This window comes from Lissotriton helveticus, chromosome 8 (genome assembly GCF_964261635.1).
Source record: "Lissotriton helveticus chromosome 8, aLisHel1.1, whole genome shotgun sequence".
NCBI lineage: Eukaryota > Metazoa > Chordata > Amphibia > Caudata > Salamandridae > Lissotriton > Lissotriton helveticus.
Window position 1 is genome coordinate 1,341,491,909 of NC_136069.1, and position 25,157 is coordinate 1,341,517,065.

Consider the following 25,157-nt stretch of genomic DNA (forward strand, 5'->3'; position numbering starts at 1 on the left):
AAGTAACTTGTTCATTTCAACCTTGTGGGTCATTTTCTAACAGATTTGAAAATGTTCCCTGTGGAACATGTATTAAAGGAAGAACTACTAGACTACAGGGAAAACTTCTGGATGTACCATTTAAAATCCCTGCATCCAGATGAACTGAACAATACTGACAATATTACCTGATTACTGCATATCTCAAGAGCTCTCAGGACTGCATTGATTCCACATTCCAAATGGAATCTTCTCTCATGATGCTTTTTGAAAATTCGGCAGTGTCATCTGTACAGCCACTGAGCAAACCATCTTGTACTACCTGAGGAAGGCAGAAGCTGAAACTTTGTAGTGGAAATATATTTTTGTTCTTTGGTGAATCCATCTGTTTGAGTCACTGCTTTCTTGGATATTTCATTTCTTTGTGACTCATTGTATCCATTGGGATCCAGATTTTTGTCCTGGCTGGCTGTTGTTTTCTAGTGATCCTTCATCTTCTAGTATATATATATTTATTACTGATATTCTTTGTTCACAGATGCTGACAGTATATTAGTCAAAGGCTAAGATCTATGAATTTAGAATAATGACTTGGGAGTTGGAAGACAGTGATGTCATCAGTGATATCATTTGAGATGTCATCAGTGATGTCATCAGTGATGTCACTGACCATGTCATGAGTGATGTAATATGTGACGTCATCAGCAGTGCATTGTGGGCACGCGAGTTATAGTTAGCTGAACTAACTATAACGGGGGAATTTCAATGGTTTTGTATGAGTGAAATGTCTAGCTAACTATAACATGTCTGAAACCTCTGGGTTTTTCAGTGAATTTGCAAGGTTTTTTAAATGCTAATTCCTAATTATAACATGTGTGAAACTTATGGTTTTTTCGGTGAATTTCTAAGGTTTTTTCAATGCTAATTCCTAACTATAACGTATGTGAAACCTATGTTTTTTTCAGTCAATATATATATATATATATGCACAGGAAAACTAAACAGGCACTTCCCTTACAAAGAAGTACAAAGTTTGCATGTTTGCAGCCTTTCTTCTTTTTTTTTTTTAAGTTTGATTTATTGAACATTAAAGAAAAACACAAAATAAGCTGTAGTAAGAAGAAACAAAAACAGTCAATATTAGAAAAACAATACATTATACCACAAGAGGGAGGGGAGATGGTGAAAACTATTCAACAATGTAAAGGGGTGTGAATCCAAAAAGAAGGTCAAAGCAAGCAGTATAAATCTAAGAAAAACAAGCAATATGAAACAGATTAAGGTGGTTTGCGTACCTCCGTGGAAAGGACATCATGGGTGATGGAGGAGGGGGCAGAAGAGGATAAATAAGTCACTAAAGGGAGCCACAGGAGATCACGCTTAATTGCCAGGGAAACAGGGGAAACAACATTAGTATCTAGCCTATGATGGAAACAGACTGCGTTCCACCATGCACGGAAAGAGACACAAGTTGCTTGTTTCCAATTTGATGTGATATGGTGAAAAGCAATGGCAATGAAGAGGTCTAATAGGAGATAGTGCCTGTGTGACTGAGGAAGTGCAGAGGATAAGGAACCTAAATAGATGTAAACAGGGGAAAAGGGGATAGAAAAATGGAATTTTTTTTGGAGTTGTGTCCAAACCGAATTCCAAAATTGAAGAATGGGAGGGCAGTCAAAAAGCATATGTTTCAAATCAGCAGAGAGACAGGGGCATGGCCAACAAGTAGGGAGGGCATCTGCGGAGAAAGAGTTTAAAACTAAGGGAGTCAAAAGGGTGCGGTTGTAAATAAAATAAAGAGTTTGGGTTGTATTGGCAGCCCTAGAGGTTTTATGAAGCTTATACCAGATTCTGTCCCAAAGAGCAATCGGCCAATCAATAGAGAAATCGCGTTCCCAAGCCAGTTCCACCTTCGATTTGGACCTTTCAGCAGAAAACCGAGCCGAATTATACAAGAAAGAAGCAGAAGGAGAAGAATCCAGGGTTAGAGCTATAGAGCGACAAGTGGGGGGAATAGGATTGGACTCCGGCAGGGATGCAAGATAAGACAGGAGAGTAACGCACTATATTGAGAGCGCGCAGTAGAAGGCAAAGAAAACTGAGTCCTAAGGTCTGAAAAGGATAAAGGAAGGTTGTGAGAGAGCAGCTGGGAAATCCAGCGAAGACCGTGGGAATGCCAAGACTTCCAGAAGAAAGTACGATTGCGAATTAAGAGTTGTTTATTGTGTCAGATGGGCTGTTCATGTGTCGAGGAGGCGGAAGGATAGGAAGAGGATAAAAATGGATAAAGAAGCTTGCGCGAGTGAGAAATAACAGGGTTCCGAAGACCAGTCAGAGGGGAAGTGAAAGACAAGAGTTCGCGAAACTCAAAGGGAGAAATAAAAGAAGACTCAATCGATAACCAAAGGAGAGGATGAAAAGGAAGATCCACGGAGAGCCAGCGAGCAGATTGTTTGAGAGAGAAAGCGCGATGGGAAGCTTTGAAGTCTGGGAACCGAACCCCAGATTGGGATTTATCCTTTCGCAAAGAAGCCAACGCAATGCGAGGTCTTTTTCCCTTCCACATAAACTTCAGCAGAGAAGAATCAATCCTTTTGAAATAGCGATCGGGGATATGGATAGGTATCATGGAAATAGTATAAAGTAGAAGAGGAGAGAGCATCATCTTGATTGAGCTCAGACGTCCCCACCAAGACAGGAAAAGCGGGTGCCAACGAGTAATGGCAGATTCCAGTTTTTAGAAATGTAATCAAAATTGAATTTCAACGTGTCTGACAAAAGAGGAGCGAACCAGACCCCTAAGTATTTAATTTTCTGTGGTTGCCACGAGAAACCAGAGGAAGCAAAAAGATGTTTTTGACATAAAGAATTTAAGGGGAGAATTTCGCACTTGTCCACATTAAGACGATAGCTTGAAACAGCAGAAAAAGAAGAAACTTGCTGGAGAAATGAGGGAAGAGAGGAAGCTGGATCCGAACAATAGAAAAGAATATCATCGGCATATACCGAGAGTTTGACTTGCTGGGAAGCAAAGTGAAAACTGGAAATAGATGCATCTTGGTGAAGTTTAGTATGAAAAGGTTTAAATGCTAAAACAAATAATAAGGGGGAGAGAGGGCAACCCTGCCGAACTCCTCTCCGAAGATTGAAATAGTCGGAAACAGCACCATTAACAAAGATTGTTGCCTGAGGGTTGGAATAGAGTAGAGAAATAAGAGAAATAAATTCAGAAGGGATACCCGCCCAAGAGAGAGCCTGAAGCATAAAATCCCAACCAATTCTATCAAGGGCCTTCTCCGCGTCCAGAGAGATAGCGGCTAAAGGAGTGTCCAAAGAGGAGGCTTTGCTAAGAATATTGAAAAAGACTCTGGAATTATCAGAGGAGAGGCGCCCTGTCAGTATTGACCAAAGAGATGGGACGGTAGTTTTTACAGAGCGAGTGATCTTTGTCCTCTTTAGGGATTAAACAAATTAAGGCCTGTTGGAAGGAACCACTAGAATGACCGGAGTCTAAAAAAGTTCAAAAGAGAAGGAAAAGTTTTGGTAAGAGAAGAGAGGCAAAGTGGCTATAAAATTCAATAGTAAACCCATCCGGGCCTGGGGCCTTGCCGTGACGCATTTTAGAAACAGCATGAGAGATTTCAGAGAGTGAGAGATCAGCAGTCAAAGACTCAAAGTTCACATGGGACGAGGGAGGAGGGGAAAGAGATTGGAAATAAGAAAGGATATCAGCCGTAGAGGGAACAAGTTCTGGAGTATACAGATTTTTATAAAAAAGCATAAATTCGTTAAGGATATCTTTATCCTTAAACAAGGAAACCCCAGTAGACGATTTAATCTGTTCAATTCACGTGCGGTCCTTCCGGATTTTAAGGTAATTAGCGAGCAATTTCCCCATCTTATTTTGACCCCCGTAATAACGTGCGTTACATTTTAATAGTAGGTTGGAAGCAGCATCGTTAGTGAATTTATTAAAGGACAGTTTGGCCTCGATGAGTTCTTTAAGGGAGGATTCGGAATTTGTGGAGTGATAGGCAAGTTAGAGTTGTTTGATTTTGGCGAGGAAGGAAGATGATTTGGCTTCATTGGCTTTTTTCTTTCGGGAAACAAAATTAATAATAAAACCCCTAGAGGCCGCCTTAAACGAATCCCAAACCATAACATACGAGGAGGCAGGTGTGTGATTAAGCAAAAAGAACTCAGATGCGAATTTAGAAAATTCAGTACAAAAAATAGGGTCGAGGAGCAAGGAATTATTAAACCTCCATCTGCCAGAGTGGGGAGAGAAGGGAAGGAGGTCAATATCAACGAGTACTGGGGCATGATCAGAGATCAAAATGGAACCAATATCGGAATGAATAGCGTGTTGGGAGAGAGATTGGCTAAGAAAGAGATAGTCAATGCGTGACTGGGAGTTATGTGCGGGGGAATAAAAACTGTATTCCCGAAGGTCAGGATTACACAATCTCCATATGTCAACTAATGCATTATTGTGAATGGTATTATTAAACTGGGAGTGCATCCTAGAGGGTGAGAACATAACCTTGGAGTGACGATCCAGTAAGGGATCTAAAATCAAATTACAGTCCCCCCCAAAAATGACATAATCCTCTTGAAGAGCAGAGAGTTTGTTAGAAATAGAGGGCCAGAAAAGCTTGTCAATACCAGTGGGAGCATAGACATTAAATAACACAATCGGTATCTTATCAATAAGCAGTTTAACAAGAGTCCAACGACCCTGGTCGTCACATTCCTGTGAAACAACAGAAACATTTAACTTTTTATGTAACAAAATCAGAATTCCACCCTTCTTATTATCTGTGGGAGAAAAGAAAACATGTCCCAACCAACACCGTTCAACTTTTAAGGCTTCGACCTCTGACAGATGAGACTCCTGAATAAAAGCCACATCTGCTTTAAGCCGAGCAAGATGCGACAGCACTCGTTGTCTCTTAATTGGGTTATTTAAACCTTTAACATTCCAGGTAATAACACGGAAGGAAAAACAGTAAGGAATATATAAGCTAAAACAAAAACATGCTTACTAAGTCAGCAATAAGAGAAAAGTAAACTGATAAAAGAGAAACAAGTTAAAAATGTCAGAAAATCAGAAAAGGAAGAAGGCAGCACAAGGGAGAAAGAGATAGCTAAAGAAAAAAGAAGAAAGAAGAAAGAAAGGAAAAGAGAAAAAGAGGAAAAGAAGGAGATAAAGAACATAGAGACAGTACAAGTCCAAAAAGACGACTGAATGACGTACCTACAAGACAAACGAGGAATAGGGAGTGGCGGTACCAGAGACAACAGCGACAACAGCAGAAAACGACAACCGCAGCCGGACCTCTGCCTACAGGATAGAGAAAATGGCAGAGTGAACAATCCACATAAGTAACAACAGGATAAAACACTCGGATAAAATATTGGGAAGAAATCGTATAAGAGGGGAACCATAAAACATAGGGTAATTATGAAGGGATTAAACACCTGGAGTAGAATAGAAACGCACAATGGAGACAAGGTTCACAAGACTGAGGCAAAACAAAAGGGATCCATCAAGTCCAATCAGGTGACTCTGGAAGTGTCCTTGTCGTTCGCCCCATGTCGACATAGAAATTCTTGCAGCGCTGCAGGATCTTCAAAAGTAGTAGTCTTTTCCTTATACGTAACTTTGAAAAGGCATGGATGTAGGAGACCATATCTGGCATTTAGAGCTCTCAGTTGGGGACGCATGTCAAGAAACCTCTTCCGACGATCAGCCGTGGCTTTAGCAACGTCCTGAGAAAGGTAGAGACGATGACCTTCCCAAAGAATTTGCTTTTTGGCCTTGGCGGCAGAAAGTACTTGCAAAAGATCCATATACTGCAGAAACAACATGATAACGCCGCGTGGCTTAGAGGAGACTTTGGGACCCAGACGGTGAGCTCTTTGTATTGATAGAGGACAAAGCAGGAGCGTCCAGGAGTTTTGGAAGAAAGGTCTGGAAGAAAGCAGTAAGGTTCGACCCCTCCGTGCCGTGAGTTCAGGAAGACCGTAGAGACGAAGGTTATTTCTACGGTTCCTATTTTCCAAGTCCTCTGTCTGCCTCTTGAGATGGAGAATCTCAGCTTCCATGGATGGAATCCGGGAGCAAGAGCTCTGAACAGATTCCGATGATTGCTCGAGCAATGAAACACGCAAATCCATGGTCGTCCATTTTTCCTGCCTGCTCTGTATAGCTTGAGAAGTGTTCTCCATAAATGGTCTAAGAGCTCGCAGTTCTTCCACAATTAGATCAAGAGAAGACGAAGAAGGGGCACTGTCCGGAGAAGGAGGATCCTTTTTAAGGCGTTTTGAAGATGCTAATGTGGTGGGAAGGTTGCTGCCAGTATGAGATTTAGAGATCGCCCCCAGATGAGCCTCTGGTTTAGACATTGCACCGTCTTCCATATCCTGTGGGGGGGAATCAGAGTCGGAGTGGACAGGCCCCTTGTTGACAGTGGACAGCTTCAAATTGCGGAGCTTCCCCATGTATGAGGGAGCAGAAAAGCTGCGGTGAGAGGAAGCGTTGGCCTCCAGAGGTTAGAAGCTGGAAAAAGAAGTCAAGAATACACAAGAGCCACAGGCAGGACAAAGCAGGAATTCTGGGCGAACCCAAACGAGAGGAAGACAGCCGAACGCGTAGAAGGAGTAGAGTCACTGCAGACAGGAGCTGGTATGCATCTTGAAGAATTCAAACAAGAGAGAAAAGCATCATGAAGGACAAATTGACGGCCAGACTGAAAGGTTCAGAGCTGTGTTTACGTCGGTAAAGTATAGAGCATCCATTAAGCTGAGGCTGGAATGAAACTGGGCAACGCCCCTCAACTCCGGTGAGAACATAAAGCCAGGTAATTCCAGTGAGGGAACATCCAGGAGCTGCTCACTGCAAGAATGGCAACAAAGTTCAAAAAGGGAGGTCCATAAGCATATTATTAAATAGAATGCCTGGAGCGAGGGAAAGTAACACAGAAATTCCCAAGTATACAGTTGCCAGGTCGATGAGGAAAAACCAGGAAATGCCAGGAAATGGCGGCCGTTGGTGAAAACCGAGGCTACATGAAGGGGGAGCCCAGTAATTGCGGACAAGCAGAGATTATACAGTAAAGAGGCTCACCTCAGCATGTAAGTGGGCAGGAGACATGCTCATGGAAGCCTTGCGCAGTTCGAATGCTGTGGGGAGGATTCTCGTTAGCGGCGCGTTCCGCCGCCTCAGGCGTGTAAAATGGCGGCCGGATCCGCGGCGGGAATCAAATCGGCAGCTTGAACGCCGAGACCGCAAAAAGCAGGAACCAAGGACGCCGCCGGAGTCACGGCGTCAAGGAGATGTGGGTGTCATTCCTGTTCATAAAACACCCAAATACGTGCCAGAAGAGATCTGAATGACAGGTCCGGTGCAGGAGCTCCGCCGCTATCCCGCCATCTTGGCTGGCGCCGAAGCCACTCCCCCTTTCTTATTTTTCACCTTATTCATCTTCTGTTCAATCAACACATCATCCACACATACACACACCTACTTGCTCCCTTTCTTGGCTTGGGTTATCAATCATTCTTCTTTAATTCAAATTCAAAGTACAGGCCCTTTATCAACGCTTTTTATTATAACAACAACCCCGGCCGAAAGCACTATGAAATTTGCACACTTGCTCCCTTTCTTGGCTGCACTTATCAATTATTCTTCAATTTCATATTTTGATTCAAACTCAAGGCCCTTTATCGAGCCTTTTTGTTGTAACTACTGTTGCAGTGATTCTGCTCCTACACACAACTGTGCATAAAGACTTACGACCTCAGTGAATTACGGTGTTCCAAACCCCACCTTAGTACCCAAACCCCCTAACAGACTAGCAATCAGTGACTCATTGGTTCTTCCTCCTATAGCAAAACCACCAATTATTGGATGTATGACATTACAACGCATGCTTTTACATCGCATACCTTTACAACGCGGTTTTTACAACGCAAACCTTTACAACGCATAGCGCTTTGGGGTGCTGGATAGTGGATAGTTTAATTTACTATTCCAACTCCAGTCCCCGTGGACACTAGGGAAGGTGTTGGATAGTAAATTAAACTTATTCCTATCCTAGAGCGCCCCCCAGCACAATGCGTTGTAATGGTTTGCGTTGTAAAAGTTGCGTCGTAAAGGCACTGCGTGGTAAAAGTTGCGTTGTAAAGGATGTTTTCCCCAATTATTAGTCAACCCACAACATGCGACTTAGGTTTCCTCAGGTAAGGTAGATAACAAGAGCACTCTTTCGTTACATTCTTACACCAGTCCAAAACAAGCACTTAATAAACACACCTGCAACTTTGAAATGTTTATTTCTAACACCGTGTCAGCATTGTTACTATTCCATAAAATACAAAGGGAGAAAGCATCCAATAATGCAAAAGGGAAACAGATTTAAAATATACCAAAATTTCACCCTCCCTACTTAGCAGGTTAGTTTTTAACTACAGAAGATCTCATACGACTCCATAGGCAGACCCATACCTCTGTTACTCAGCAGTAGTGGATCACATTGAGTTCTGCACAAACTGTCAAGATACGAATGTTCTCAAACTGTGTGTAATCACACCTGCACACTTCATTACTAAACGCGCAAGTATAAGAGATGCCACAGCTGCATATCTCTTATGGCTCGAACGTGTGAACATCATTCCGAATAACACACACCGTATCCAACATAACCTTGATGTTTTATGCTCTCACTATACACACTAAAGTAGCGAGGCAGTCTACAAATGTAGTATATCAAATTTTTCTCATATGAAGCAAAATACTCACCCATCTCTAAACAATATTGCAAGTGCGTGTTGTGTGCAAAGCAGAGCAGGAAAACAAAAATGGCGTTTAAGCTTCTAATAAACCCATGCTTACTTAACACGGTGTGAGTGCAAGGCTCAGCGCCCAACACATTTCCTTGACCAAAGCACATAATATAAACATGAGCAAATTACGAACGCAGAGTCCAAGCCTAAAAAGTAGAGTCAAGTTCACATTTCCCCAAAAAAAGTTATTCGCTCTTTGATAGAAAGCAGTAACTAAATAATAAAGAATATGTAGATAAATCAAAGAGTCTTAATCCAACAGCGTGTAAGCACAGTATGTAGCAACAGCCTCCAACAGAAAGTCATTGTTCTCATCTGAAAACATTTCAGCCATCCAATTCAATAGTGGGAATGAACATACATGTTCCTCAACGACCGGAGACTCTATCACCATTGGAGGAAAACTCGGGTCATCTTCAATGTAACTGCGTGCCAAGAACTCAAGCGCCGCTGCAAAAACATTCCAAGGTCCCATTATTCCATGTGTCGCTGCTAAGGCCATAATCCCGCCGCCAGAACAGAGCACGTCATGAACCACTAAGGGGCCCATCAGCTGGTCATAATCCGCGTTGGGAGACACCGTACTGCAGAGACACAAATCCAGGGCCCAGTCAAAATCGCAGCTCAGGCAATGGAAGACAGGCTGAACGCATGTGAAAAAGGAGAATCGAAACGATAATCCATAAGCTGCACTCAACGTTGCAAGAGGCAGCGCTCCATAGTAACTAGGCATTCGGTTGCAGACCAGCAACAACCGAGAAATATTGTCTTCTGCTGCAAGATGTGCACCCATATTTAAGTAAACAAATTAATACAAGCACACCGACAACTAATGTGAGCATTAAGCACAATTCACCAAAGATGCTGGAAAAAATCAAATGAAAAAACACCGACAGTACACCAAATATAGTTTCTACAGAAGTCACAAGGCCAATGCTTATAACTTTAAAAAAGTAAGCTAACCCCCTACTCGAGGACGCATTAACCCCTTCGACGCTGATGACGAGCTGGGCTCGTCATGAGGTAGCCTCCTCGCACGCTCATGACGAGCCCAGCTCGTCATGTAAAGTGCGGTTTTAAAAAACTCAGCACAGGAGCGGAATTTCGCTAGCGCGCATGCGGTTAAAGATAGTCTAAATTAACTCCCTAAAATTCCAGGGCACGTCTGTATTTAATAAAGCATACACTTCTGTGCGGGTGTTTGCTACATGAAGGACAAATGTTGCTCTAGCAGATGTAAGAGCGACCTCATTTGGTTGACTCTTCTTTCAAGGTCGGAATCGACAGCCAGATGGAAACATCTAGCTTCCCATACAGAGGAGTAAACACAACTTTTTTATAGCAAACCACACGCTCAGTTACCGTAATACTGTAAGCGATGCCTGCTAACATCGCACAATAAGCCACATAGCTGAATTGGATCTCCAATAAGTGACCACTTCTAACTATTCTCATAGCGCGCCCTGTGCTCTGATTTGACAGTGAGAAAGTGATCGCACCATAGTATCTACTGCTAATCAGTATCAGCATATGCTATGAATACGATAAAACGGCGATAATTTTCACCGGTCCTTGATAATATGCCCCGAATTTCGTAGCGCGCCCTGCATCGCAAAATGCAATGCAGGGCACAGAACGAAGGGGCATATTATCAACAACATAAGGCGATACATTATCACTGCTTTTATCAGCAGGAAACTGCCGATAAAGCGGCGATAATGGGCTTGATAATAGGCCCTTGTAAATTCCCATAGCAGCCCAGGTTCTGGTGTTAACCTGGGCTGCTATGGGAATTCACAAGGGCATATTATCAAGGCCATTATCGCCACTTTCCTGCCGATAAAACCGGCGATAATGTATCGCCTTATGTTGTTGATAATATGGCCCAAAATTCGTTTTATTAATTTAATTGTTTACTTACCTACAATCATCCAGATTCCGTTGGTTATCACCCCCCAACCTGCCCCTCCCCCGCCCGCCTGTCCCACCGCAACTCCCTCCAGGGGCCGCGTCTGGGATTGATAATACTCCCTTGTTAATTCCCATAGAAGCCCATGTTAACACCAGAACATGGGCTTCTATGGGAATTAACAAGGGCGTATTATCAAGACCATTTTCGCCGTTTTATCGGCAGTTTCCTGCCCATAAAACGTCGATAATTTTAACACCGGTCCTTGATAATATGCCCGTCAGTGCCATATTATCAGTAAAGGGCGATACATTATCGCCGCTTTTATTGGCAGGAATTGCCGCTAAAGCGGCGATAATGGGCTTGATAATAGGCCCTTGTAAATTCCCATAGCAGCCCAGGTTCTAGTGTTAACCTGGGCTTCTATGGCATTTCACAAGGATATATTATCAAGACCATTATCACCGCTTTACCGGCAGTTTCCTGCCAATAAAAGCGGCGATAATGTATCGCCCTTTATTGATAATATGGCCCATAATCCCTTAATGTACAGAGACGCACAAACTGATATTAAACAAAAAAACATAACAGCATGCATTATACCAAAACACATTTATTACTATAAAATGTTTAACACCGGACGAATATAGGGGCATATTATCAAGACAGCTGATAACATTATCGCCGCTTTATCGCCAGTTTTCTACCCATAAAGCGGCAATAATATTATCACCTGTCTTGATATACCCCATAATTCCTCAATGTGCAAAGATGCACCGCACAGTCCACACTCCCATACAACTTATCAACTCACCTTTCCAATTGATTTGTACATTAAGAAGAATACCACTCACACAGTGGATATTCTTGTACAGAATCTCTCTAGTTCCGTGTTTGCAGCAGAACCGTCAAATGGAACATTTTCCCTCTCATTTTACACATAAATACATTTAAATAACCAATTAAAATACTGCACACATTAATTCAAAACAAAACACACATTTCTATTGATTTAACATTCCAAACCTTTCCAACTGACATAACTTTCCACCCTACCCCCAACAGATCATGCAAAAGTCAACTGTCAACAGAGGTCAAAAGTTCAGCACTGTATTAAACACTGCTCCTCAACAAATTTAGACTATGCCGAAGCACTTACTTATAAGTACCAATAAAGCGAAATTGTCTCATTACAAGCAACAGATATATAAACACATAAACTTGATAAATATCTGTAAAAGATTTATTTTTAATCCATTTTTCTTGCTTACGTACGCTTATGGAACAACTTTTAAAATTCGCACTGTACGCGCACAATAAATATACCGTAAAAAAAAAAATAGCACACATCACTCATTTTTTACAATCACCGAACACCCCATCCACCAAGCCTCAAATATAACGTTCAAGACCGTAGGTAGAGCCCCAAATCCACCACGGTACCAGCCGGCTCCCTGCATCATTCGGGAGCCGGAATTGCTTTTGGTCAGAAAAACTACCTTACATACTGCTCTCTCAGACGAAAATTCATCTGCTTTCCTACGTCAAAGAGAACTCTCGCCCAACCATAGCAAACAGCAGACTGCCACGAATAGGCACCCTATAACACTACAAGAGCCGACCCTCGGAGACGGTGCTCCCCAGGGCCATCAAAGGCTCAACAAAGGCCATTAATGATTTTGAACTTGGACAACATTGTAAATCCCCCTAAGCAGTCCTACGGGATCAGGAAGTCCTATAGCAAATAGCAAACTTTTCCGATCAAACTACACACTCAATCTACACACATATACAAATAAATAAAAAATCGCATTTATTCCCACATTAAATTCAAAACGAAACACACATTTATATTGCTTGAACTTTTGCACCCTTTCAAACTGACAGAACTTTTAACCCTTCTTCCATTCCACAATCTGCCAGTTACGATAGAAACACTTCAGGGAACACCTAACTCAGCACACAGATGAAAAGTTCATCATACATTGTTGAAAATTAAAACAGCAAGTATGCTTCACTTGAGAATATACCAGCTTATTTTATGTAACGTTCTTTGCTAACACTTATTCTTAACCAATAAAAATCAGTCTTTTAAAACACAGAAACATTCATCGTAGCTTAGTGCAGAATGTTCTTGAACAACTAATCAATCCTTTTCTTTTTTCAAAACTGCATGTTGTCCACCATTTTAGAAAAAATCTCACTTTAAAAATTGCCACTTCATTTACAGAGACCTTCAGAGTGCATCCAGACCTCTCTTCAAGATGCTTACAGTGTGGATTGTGGGACACAGCTATATTTTCTGGAGTCAAAGGTACACAGAAAGGAAAGGAATTCACAAAGACCTATGTTTACCAAATGTAAACATTAAATGGATTGGACAGAAAGGGTTAAAGTGGCACCAATTGATTCCATTGGTGAAATCCTTTTTGCATCTCCAACACCCTGACCTCATAATTGTGCACTGTGGTGGCAATGACCTAGGCACTTTGGCAGGGGTATGTCTGGAAATGCTTATGAAGTACACCTTTGCACAATTGATGACACTGTTTCCCAAAACTGCCTTTGTATATTCATCATCTTCATCATCAAAATCTTTATTTCGGTTAAACAAACCATAAAAGATACATAAACATATATATAATTCTTAAAAACCAGGAGTGCCATACAATTTAAATTTTTCAAGACCATTTTTGCAGTCAATTAATCATAAATTCGCTCTATAAAAGGTAATTGCAGTATTAAAAAAGAGAAAAAATAAAAAAGAGTAATAAATAGATACCAGGTGCTGTTATTAGTTGTTATTACCTAAAATGTGAAACAAATGTTAAAACACACATAGTATGTGTAGTATTACATCCGCTCCATCTGACAAAAGATAAAAAGCCATGATTTGTAGGTAATTTCAATGTCTTTACCTCGCGTATGAATCCCATAGCCCCTTTTTTTATATTATTGTCCTAATATCTGGTAGCTCACTCTACACCATAATCTATTACATTTTCAGACCTCGCCTTCTTTGGGCTATTTCCACAGCAAAAAGATATCGGCTTACACTGAATACAATAGCCCGTAATGTGTCACCTCTAAACACTCTATCTGCTTCCTTAATATATCTAAAACCTAGGAGGCGACAAATAGGTCTTATCCACTTCTTTCTAATATGGTGATATGCGCGGCATAGGAATAAAACATGAGCCTCATCCTCCCTTAAACCCATGGCACACAATTCGCATTTTTCTGACAAGTCGTTCCCCGTATAATCATTGTTACATGCCTATTTGGCTGTATTAGCTTTAATTTGAAGGATACCATAACGAAATTTTAAATACAATGATTTTGCTACGGTTGGTAAAATTTCGTCCATAAAGCATTCAAATTTGCTTACTATTTTCACATCAAAAAACTTAAGGGTTAGAACTCCAGTTTTAGGATTATGTAATAAGGAGTTAAGAGCAGAATCCCAGAACCTTTCCCGTAGCAACTTCTTACAGCTTAAGGTCAAAGATTTGGAGTCTGTCCAGTACTGGTGTAGCCCAAGCTTAATGAACCAGTTTTCAATATGGATCAACCATGGGAAACATCCTTTACAACGCAACTTTTACCATGCAGTGCCTTTACGACGCAACTTTTACAACACAAACCATTACAACGCATTGCGCTGGGGGGCGCTCTAGGATAAGGAATACGTTTAATTTACTATCCAACACCTTCCCTAGTGTCCACTGGGACTGGAGTTGGAATAGTAAATTAAACTATTCACTAACCAGCACCCCAAAGCGCTATGCGTTGTAAAGGTTTGCGTTGTAAAAAACGCGTTGTAAAGGCATGCGATGTAAAAGCATGCGTTGTAATGTCATACATCCATCAACCATGCCACCCAAGTCGTATTCCTTATTTTCATAATTTCTTTAAGAGCTTCTCTGTAGTCAACTAGTTCATCTGTTGACCACAGACATATCCAATATAACAAGGGACGTAAGATAGCATGATCATCGGAACGATGTATGTTCAAATCCAGGAAAAGTGGGGCTAGAGGGGTACGACGTGGTACTGCTAGTAGCTGTCTAAAAAAAAAAATTCATGTATTGAAAAGCATATTTAGCAGCATATCCCCATAGTTCCGCCCCGTAAAGTGTGGCAGATTGGGCTTTATATTTAAAAAGCTCTATTGCGGGGGTTACGGCTCTGGAATAACTATTCTTATGCCTTCTGGCTATAGGGGCTAGGTTTTGTATCAAGATTGTTTTACTTTTGTCAATTTGTGGCTTCCAATTAATTTTTGTATCAAGAGTAATACCCAAATAATTAAAACTATGCACATATTCGATCATTTCATTATTAACAGTAATTAATCTTTTAAAACTCTTGTGGGGGCTAATTGCCATGTACTTCGTTTTAGACGAATTAATCTCCAGGCTCTTGTCCTCACAGTAGGATTGAAAAGTATCAAGTAAATTCTGTAATCCTCTTGGAGTCTGTGAGATTAAAATAGTGTCGTCTGCAAATAATAATGTGGACACTACCTGGCCACCCAACTTGGGAGAGTTATGCTCGCAGCCCAAGAGGGTGTCCGGTATGTCATTAACATACAAGGAGAACAAAGTCGGTGCCAGCACGCATCCTTGGCTTGCCTCTCTTTATATCTATACGCTCCGATAGTTCTCCATTTGGGCCCCACCTCACCCTGGCATAGTTGTCCTCATGCAACCAAATAATTTGTTCGGGAATGTCCCCAGGGACACCCTGATCCCTTAGTCTTGTCCACAGGTTACCTCTGGGACAAGGTCGAAGGCCGCTCTGAGGTCAACAAAAGCCACATGCAGATGGGAGTTCCTAATGTTAATATATTTCCAAATTATACATAAAAATCTAAAAACTTAATCGACAGTGCTAATTTTTCCTCTAAAACACACCTGGTACTTGGTTAAAATAGAATTTTCTTGAATCCAAGCACTTAGCTTACCTAATACTTAGTGTGCGAATACCTTTTGGAAAACGTCAATCAAACTAATGGGTCTATAATATGCCGGATTTAGTCTATCATCCTTTTTAAAAATGGTCACAATTTCCGCACCCTTCCATGTCTCAGGGATAGGAGCACCCCTCCCAATTTCATTACTAAGAAGGTTAATATAAGGAGCCCATATCATGTTCTCATGTTTACAGAGGTCCCCAGATATCCTGTCCAGACCTGGTGCTTTCCCAGGTTTAATTGCCTTAATGGCTGCCTCAGTGTCTGCCATACTAAACGATAGGGGTGTCACACTTGGATTTAATCCTACATCCTAGTCATTACACCTTTGCTCGTTTTCTCCGCATTAATATAATGTGGAGAAGTGTGAGACCCACACGTTTGCTTCCATATCCCTGGACGGGGTCCCTTCTTTTTTTCCCCTGGCTAGCAAACCCCAAAATGAAGACTGGTCTTTTAGTTTACATGCTTCCAACAATTCTGACCAGACTTTTTTATCCCAGACTTTTTTTGCCATTACTATTGTCCTCTTATATTGCTTCCTTTTTTCTCTTAAGGTTGGTATATCTTTACCTTTTGTGGCTACTATCAATTCCGCTTTGGCATGGCGACATGTTTTGTCATACCATGATCCATTCTTTGATAGGTTACTTTGCCTAGTGTTTACTCGTTTAATACCTTTAGTAAGTATTTCTCCAAGACCCAGTATCATTTTTCCATGAACCTCTATTAAAGGAATTTTCTGGGCCGGACAATCAACCATAGGGGACATTAGCTTTACATAGAGCTCGTAGATTTTTTTAGTGATGCAATCATTTCCCATAACTACGGGCCACTTCAGAGCTCTGCGATTATTGGACAATAAAGGGTCAGTGCTCGAGCATTGAGGGTGAGGTATACCCTCCGCAGGCAGCTTGATGAATGTACTTGTAAGGGTCAAGTTGAGTTGATAGTGGTCGCTCTCTATGCGATCTTCCTCCACCAGGTCTATCATCATCGGCCACAGGGTTATTGATACCATAATATAATCTAAATGGCTAGCACAGCTGCCCCGTCTAAAAGTAGGTTTACTCGGGCTGTCTGATGTCAAGCGGCCATTACAAGCACGCAGGCCATATGTCACTGTTAGACGTAGCAATTGAGATGCAGCTTTTGAACAGGATACTGTTGAGCTGGTCTCAATTCCGGGGATATTGTTGGCATTGTCTTCCAGCTCAAGGATATTTTCTAGACCCGTTATAGGTTCAAAATTCCGATTGAAGTCACCTCCTATAATCATCACGGTCTTGTGGTCAAATCTAGAAATAATATTGTCTAGCTGTGATATGGTCTCTGATTCCTTGTTTGAGGCCAGGGGTCTGTTGTAAATATTTATGATGCAGACCTCTCTATTGTTGGTATCTGTAAACTTTATAACCAGAATGTCTGGGCTATTACAATCAAGTTGTTCCTAGTGTGATCTTTGTCCAAATTATCAGACCGCCCGAAGGTCTTCCTTTGTTCCCATTAGTTGCAGGTACATAGAAAGATCTATAGCCAATTTAAAAAAAGTTTTTGACCCCCCATGTTTCTTGGAATAATACAATGTCCCCATTATCAATATATTCATGCCATGTGGGGTCACTCAGATTTTTCCTTATTCCAGCAATATTCCAGGACTTTTTGACCTCGGCTTGAGTACTAGAGCCCAGTATATTTATTTCCATACTTGCTACTGCTTCAGACAATAGTACTTTGGGATCATCATTTACAGACTGTTCGAGTTCAGTTAGACTCAGACCCTCAGATATGTTACCTTAGCTTTTCCTTTCCCAAACAGCATTGTTGATCTTATCCTTTGTTTCTGTAGTTTTTAAGCTATTCTCCAAGCTCCCCATTTTTACAACTTCGTTATTCAGGACCATATCTGATGTACTAATATTCGACAGGTAGTTCCCTTCTATACTACTTGTCCTCTGAATGTAACCTGATCTAATGTTTAGGGCTATTTGTTTATTCCTTTGGGGATCACCCGTGCTGATGTTGACACCCACCCGGATTGAGGCGCCAACCCTTGGAGCTACTAGGTTCCATCCTGCTTCTCCCAGTCATTCCACTTTTTCCAGCCCACATAACTCTGCGTAACGATTGCTAGTAACAACAGGGAAATTAATGTTTGATCTTTCCATCATCCCTGTCTTTATTCCTCCCAAGGAATGATGGACCGGTTGTGGCACAGCTACTAGATTATAAAAGTAGCTTAATTCTTGTGTACCGATTCCGCTCCAGTCTCTAAAAAGCCATTGGTTGCAGATAAATCTCGCTACACGCCTATCCCTGAAATTTACAATAATGGAGTCCCCGGGTATATACTTGGGTCTTCGGCCTACCCAGTAAACTCTTCTGACAAGCAGGACTTCTCCATTCATATCTCTTGGGAGAGGCCTATTCTTATTTAGCCAGAATGTCACTTTATTTTTTAGTTCTTGGTAGGATTCGGTTTTTCCACTCTTCAGTGCAGGTACACCGGTGAGTACAACAACGTATGGTAGAGAATCAGGCGGTAAGTCAACACCAACAAACGGGGATTTCACGTGCTTATCGTTGCTGCCCTTCGCTTCCGGATTATTTGTTATACTTTTAGGGCTAGTTTGCTTTTCCAGCTCTCGCCTAGATGTGTTGCTACTGGGTCTATGTATCCCTTTACCAGGAGCTATATTTGTCTGTTTGGTAGTAATGAGGCCATTTTGTGTTATGGTGTCTAAAGTTTGCATGGCTGTTTGGCTAGCTGCAGCAGCTGGAGCCATTACAGATACCTTTGGTGTGTTTGATGAAGTCACATCAGTTTTCAATCTTTCTTTTGCCTCCATTTTTATCAATGTTTTTAGTAAGAAAAAGTTGTCTAGGGTAGTTTGTTCAAACCTCTCCAGCCTTTCATTAACCACTTTTATCCTCTCAAGGAGTGGGAGAATCAGTGATCTTACAACTTGCTCTATCTGGGTGATAGATCCTCCAGCTGGATGAGAGGCAGAAGAGGATTTAATTGCCCCGCTGTCATTTGGGGTCGTTAGGTAATCAGCCGGTGGGACGACACCTGGCACTATTGGAGCAGTGTTCGTAGTTGACCCTGCCTCCATGTGCGTTGTTTTAGTTGTTTTCGGTATTTTGGAACTTCTCCCCTTTTGGGCGTCCTCCACTCTTTTTCTCTTTATTTTGTCTGCATTATTAGCCCATGTCTGTGGGTAAGTTATTACAATTTTGCGTGGGTCATCATTTGCTGGAGCCTGCTCTGGTTCCATTCACACTTTCATCTAAACTTAATTGGCTATCCTCCTCATTGATTAAAAAATTCCTATCAATGTGCCCTTCTACAACATTTGGGGAGGTGGCTAGCATTAGCGGCCCAAGGGACGAGCGGCTAGCATACATTGGTTCTACTGAGAGACGCCGTTCAGTAATGGCGATTTCATGTTCAAGGACAGAAGCTGCCCTGGTAATGAACTGGTCCAACGTGCCACTCACCGTCCCCCCCACCCCTTAGTTCTTCCCTTTTCCTATGCGAGTTGCCATTAAAGCTAGACCTCGACCAGATATCAATACTCAATAATACAACAATGATTGGCAGTATAGAATGTCATAAATATACGCCTTAAAGTTCTGTAATGTTCGGGAGTGGCCCAGCCCAGCCTTCTCCTGCCTTTGACGGCCCTAGACGGCCCGCCCTTGTCCCGGGCTTCTCCTGGCACGCTCCTGCGCGCTCCCGCGCAGCGGATACAGAAATTTGTTAAATAGCGCTAGTGAGCAGAGGGCAGGGCTCAACCCCAGGTGCAGGTGTAGACAAACACGGACTCCTGGGACTTCGAGTCCTTGCTGGATACTTGCTGGATTTCCACAAAAGGTGAGCAGTGACACTTGAGTACGCATCAGAAGGAGTCAAAGGGTTGTAGCTGACTACATACAAAAATGCGACTTAATATTTTACACGAACGCACTCCTATATAATGTATTAATTTATATATATATATATTTTTTTTCCCAATAGCAGTAACATTTTTATAATCGCTGAAATGTCCGGAATATATTCACAATACAAATAGACATATTATTAGGCTTGATAATATGCCCTTGTGAATTCCCATAGCACCCCAGGTTCTTGTGTTAACCTGGGCTGCTATAGGAATTCACAAGGGCATACTACCAAGCCCCTTATCGCCGCTTTATCTGCAGTTTCCTGCCGATAAAAGTGGCGATAACAGCCACGGCCGGTAGTGAGGGTACCGGCCGGGCTGTGACGTGGGGAGGGGGAGGGGCAGGGGGGGTAGTAATGTATGAAATACGGACTTTAAGAGGTAAGTAAACATAAAAATAAATAAAACGAATTTCGTTGCTTGCACTGCATCACATTTGGTGATGCAGTGCGCACAGCGAAATTCGTTTTATTCATTATTATGCTTACTTACCTGTTAAAGTCCGTATTCCATATATTACTACCCCCCACCCTGCCCCTCCCTCTCCCCACGTCACCGCCCGGCCGGTACTCCCACTACCGGCCGCGGCTGGAGCTGCAACAGTCTAACTACGGAATATTAAGAACCCACATTAAAATTCACTTTTGACAGTAGTTACGCAACTCAGTTTACAATGACTAATCAAAATATCCTTTTCTTTCCTTCACCAAACATCCTTCAGAAGCAACCACGGCCTATCGAGCAACAGCAATGGAATTGTCTACAACGTATTGAATATACCTTGACGTATAGAAGCAGAGTTCAGTCGAGTGGTGAACTCCAGTGGTCGCACTGTTTATACAAGGTAAGCACAGCAGCCTACATATACAATGCCTTCATAGCAATGCATTAGAAATAAATCGGCATATTTACAATGCCGTTATGCCACTTTCGCGTCAGTAACGCAATAGGCACTTCCATATAGACACCACTTGAACGCGGCACTATAACAAGTGAAATGTTACAGGTACACTGCACTCGTAAAACTATAGTGTTACCTTTATTTGTGAAAGGAAAGAGGGCCATATTATCAAGCCTTGGCGACAAACTTATCGCCACTTTATCGGCAGGAAAGTGACGCTAAAGTGGCGATAATGTGTTTGACAATAAGCTCTATGCAATTCCAATCGAAGCTCATGTTAGATGTGAAGGACATCTAACATGAGCTTCGATTGGAATTCCATAGAGCATATTATCAAACCCATTATCGCCACTTTAGCGGCACTTTCCTGCCGATAAAGTGGCGATAATTTTGTCGCCCAGGCTTGATATTATGGCCCAGAGTGCGTAGTGTACAGCAGCTTCTCTGTAAAATCTATAATTACCTCCGAGCAGTGACAACAGATAGGTTACAACAGTCTGATAAACAGATCCACAACCTTATTACGCCACTTTTGAGTCACTTTTAACATGGGTAAAGTGATGCAAGGAGCTAGTAAATCTACGTCTTTTCAAGAAAAAATCTCAACTCCAGACTGCGACACAGTTTTAATGCTGTTTTCTCTCTCTTTCTCTCTCTCACTCTCTGTGACATCATTTCTCTTTCTCTCTTAAACTTATAGACACTGCTGTTTGCTTGGACGTGTAGAAGAATTGTTCAAAACAAGTTTTGAATTCAACTGCCTGAAGTGTTTGGCCGCAAGGTTTATACAACGGTAAGCACAGAGGCTTAGATCTACTAAGCCGTCATAGCAATGCATTAGAAATAAGTCGGCATAACGGGTGTCAGTAAGGCAGTAGGCACTTCCATATAGACACCACTTGAACGCGGCACTATAACAGAACTGAAATGTACGAGGCACACTGCACACATAAAACCGTAGAGTTACCAGAACTTGTAATGCTTCAGCTCATTTACTCACATCTACATAATTCTAAACTCTAATTTTCTTTTTTGTTTTGCAGATTACCAATCAGGCATCTTTTGGAGTCCATTTAACAATTTGTTGATAATATTGTTTGTTGTTAAAGATATTTTTCTAGTTGCTTCTAATATAGTTATGATTGAGTTTCGTTTACATTTATTGATTTAATAAAAGTTAATTTAAAAAAACTACATACTTCTTTTATTTTGTGGGGGAGGGGTATGACGGTCCACAATAAAAATAATGTTGAAATACTATAGTAAGATATTCAAGACTAGGATTAAAAACTACCTTTCAAAAAATATAGAAAAAATATGATTATCAATATATTACAAAAGTACAGCAGTGAATGACACACACGACCCGGGAAAAGAAAGCGACAAATTTACTACCTGAAATAAAGAAAGGTTTGTTTGTTGAACTTGAAGAAAAAAAAAAGGGGGGGGGCTTCGAAACGAGGCTGCGCATGCCTAGAGAGTACAACTGCTACACAAAAAAAAGGAAGTTTTACATACTATCATAGAAATGAAGGAGCATATTATCAACAAAAGGCGATACATTATCACCGCTTTTATCGACAGGAAACTGCAGATAAAGCGGCGATAATGGGCTTGATAATAGGCCCTTGTAAATTCCCATAGCAGCCCAGGTTCTGATGTTAACCTGGGCTGGTATGGTTATTCACAAGGGCATAAGGGCATATTATCAAACCAAGTTTCCTGCCGATAAAAGCGACGATAATGTATTGCCTTTTGTTGATAATATGGCCATTGCTCTTTTTTTTTTACCAGTAAACTTAGGTGCATATTATCAAGGACCGGTGTTAAAATTATCGCCGTTTTATTGGCAGGAAACTGACGATAAAACGGCGATAAGGAGCTTGATAATACGGGCTTGTTATTTCCCATAGAACCCTATGTTAACACCAGAACATAGGCTTCTATGGGAATTAACAAGGACGTATTATCAAGCCCACCCTACCAACATTAATAAAAAACCATAGGCCCTTGTAAATTCCCATAGCAGCCCAGGTTCTGATGTTAACCTGGGCTGCTATGGTTATTCACAAGGGCATATTATCAAGCCCATTATCGCCGCTTTATCGGCAGTTTCCTGCCGATAAAAGCGACAATAATGTATCTCCTTTTGTTGATAATATGGCCCATTGCTCTTTTTTTGACCAGTAAACTTAGGTGCATATTATCAAGGACCGGTGTTAAAATTATCACCGTTTATTGACAGGAAACTGCCGATAAAACGGCAATAATGAGCTTGATAATACGGCCTTGTTATTTCCCATAGAAGCCCATGTTAACACCAGAACATAGGCTTCTATGGGAATTTACAAGGACGTATTATCAAGCCCACCCTCCCAACATTAATAAAAAACCATAGGCCCTTGTAAATTCCCATAGCAGCCCAGGTTCTGATGTTAACCTGGGCTGCTATGGTTATTCACAAGGGCATATTATCAAGCCCATTATCGCCGCTTTATCGTCAGTTTCCTGCCGATAAAAGCGACGATAATGTATCGCCTTTTGTTGATAATATGGCCCATTGCTCTTTTTTTTGACCAGTAAACTTAGGTGCATATTATCAAGGGCCGGTGTTAAAATTATCGCAGTTTTATTGGCAGGAAACTGCCGATAAAACGGCGATAATGAGCTTGATAATACGTCCTTGTTATTTCTCATAGAAGCCCATGTTAACACCAGAACATAGGCTTCTATGGGAATTAACAAGGACGTATTATCAAGCCCACCTCCCAACATTAATAAAAAACTCCAGACAATGCAGGTACCCGGAGCTGGAAGGTCATTTGCCATATTACTGCCCCAGAAAGGTGGCGTTCCCCGCGACGTGTACGGGGAGAGAGAGAGAGACAGAGAGAGCTCAAAACATTTTTTTTTTTAAAAAGACCCGTGGGGTGCCGCTCACCGAGACTGCGCGGAGTAGGACCGTAACCCCCCCCCCCGCATACTTCAAAATAAAACCAGAGGAGTGCCGTTCCCCAGTGCCCGGGGCACCTTACAAGCCCTCATTATACGAAAAAATTGCCCCCGTAATTTGCCCCCGGGACCTAATGAATAAAACGGACTTCTAGTACCCCGCCATTTTTTATTTAAAAAAAAATAAAAATTAAGCCGAAAGATCCATGTACAACCCCCTGACCAAGACTATAGGGTCAGAATGTTTCTACCCTGCTCCCTTTCCTTATTTCTCAACTTTGTTTTACTGTTTTCTTGTGACTGCTCTCCTGACAAACAAGATGGCTGCCAACACTTCCTGGTCTGGAGTATTGACAGCCAATCAGCATGCAGCTCCTGCTCGTAATTGTACGTATTTCTGTACGCGTACGCCGCGATTTTTCTTAAAAAAAATAGAGCCTAAACATCCATGTACGACCTCCTGAGCAAGCCTAGAGGGTCAGAATGTTTCTAGCCTGCCCCCTTCCCTTATTTCTCAACTTTGTTTAACTGTTTTCTTGTGACTCGGTTCTGGCGATGAACAAGATGGCTGCCAACACTTCCTGGTTTCGAGTGTTGACAGACAGTTCAAGCCAATCAGCATGCAGCTCGCGCTCGTAATTGAACAGATCTCCGTCCGCGTGTAGAACTCCGTCTCTAGATATCGCTATGATTTTACTTGTAATTTTCTCAGAAACTACTGAACGGATTTACACCATTTAACAAAAAGCACAATCTGCGAACCGAACTCTACCTCTCTGCCAAATTTGATGTAATTCTGTTCAGCCATTTGGGCTGTAGCCCTGGCTAAAGGTCCCTATGGAAAATTGCATGGGGAAAACACGTTTTGGGATCCCCTTTTTTCTCGGCCCCCACTTGACGAATCACCCCCAAACTTTCAGGGAAGCAGCGAAACCAAGCAGGCCATTCTCTTGGAGAAATTCACGAAGATTTGTTGACCGGCGCCAAAGTTGTTCCAAATAGAATGTTGTGGATTTCCTATGGAAACTAGGTCCTAACTATAACTACCTACTGGCGAGCGCCAGTAGGTGATATATATATATATATATATATATATATATATTACCTACTGGCGGTCGCCAGTAGGTATATATAGTTAGGATTTTTTCTCTATGGGATTTTTGAAAATTCTATGTCTAATAACTTTGGCGTTTGTGGACGGAATTGGCAGAAATTTTCAGGAAAATGGAACATTTTGTTTCTGAGCAGCCCCTGAAAATTTTTGGGGGGGTTCGTCAAGGGGGGGCCGAGAAAAAAGGGGGGTCCCAAAACGCGTTTTTCCCATGTTAATTTCCATAGGGCGGTTGGCCTCACTTTTAGCCCGAACGGCTGAATGGATTTGCACGAAACTTGGCAAAATTGTAGGGACTGTTAGCCCGATGTGCCTTTGCTAGGTCTCAATATATGTGCTCCAGTGGATTTTGAGAAATTAACGTTCAAAAAAAGATATATATCTGTGACAGCGTCCCGGGTAGCGCTCCGGTTCGCGTACTTGACGCGTAACGGAACTTCGCGAAGCGAAGCTGATTGGCTCTCCGGTGTCTGTCAACATTCTAAACAGTCCGGAGCGGCCGCCATCTTGTCTCTCGGTAGGATCGAGAGACAAGA

The 25,157-nt window shown here is 41.8% G+C and overlaps 1 long non-coding RNA gene across 1 annotated transcript in view; it reads left to right on the forward strand.

The window, feature by feature from the left end:
• LOC144771969 (uncharacterized) overlaps positions 1-21,358 on the forward strand; it is a 32,432-nt gene extending 11,074 nt beyond the window's left edge. Inside the window, exons 2-3 of the long non-coding RNA XR_013599569.1 lie at positions 20,379-20,501; positions 21,259-21,358. This is a non-coding gene — a long non-coding RNA (uncharacterized LOC144771969). The remainder of the gene's footprint in view (positions 1-20,378; positions 20,502-21,258) is intronic.
• The last annotated feature ends 3,799 nt before the right edge of the window (positions 21,359-25,157 follow it).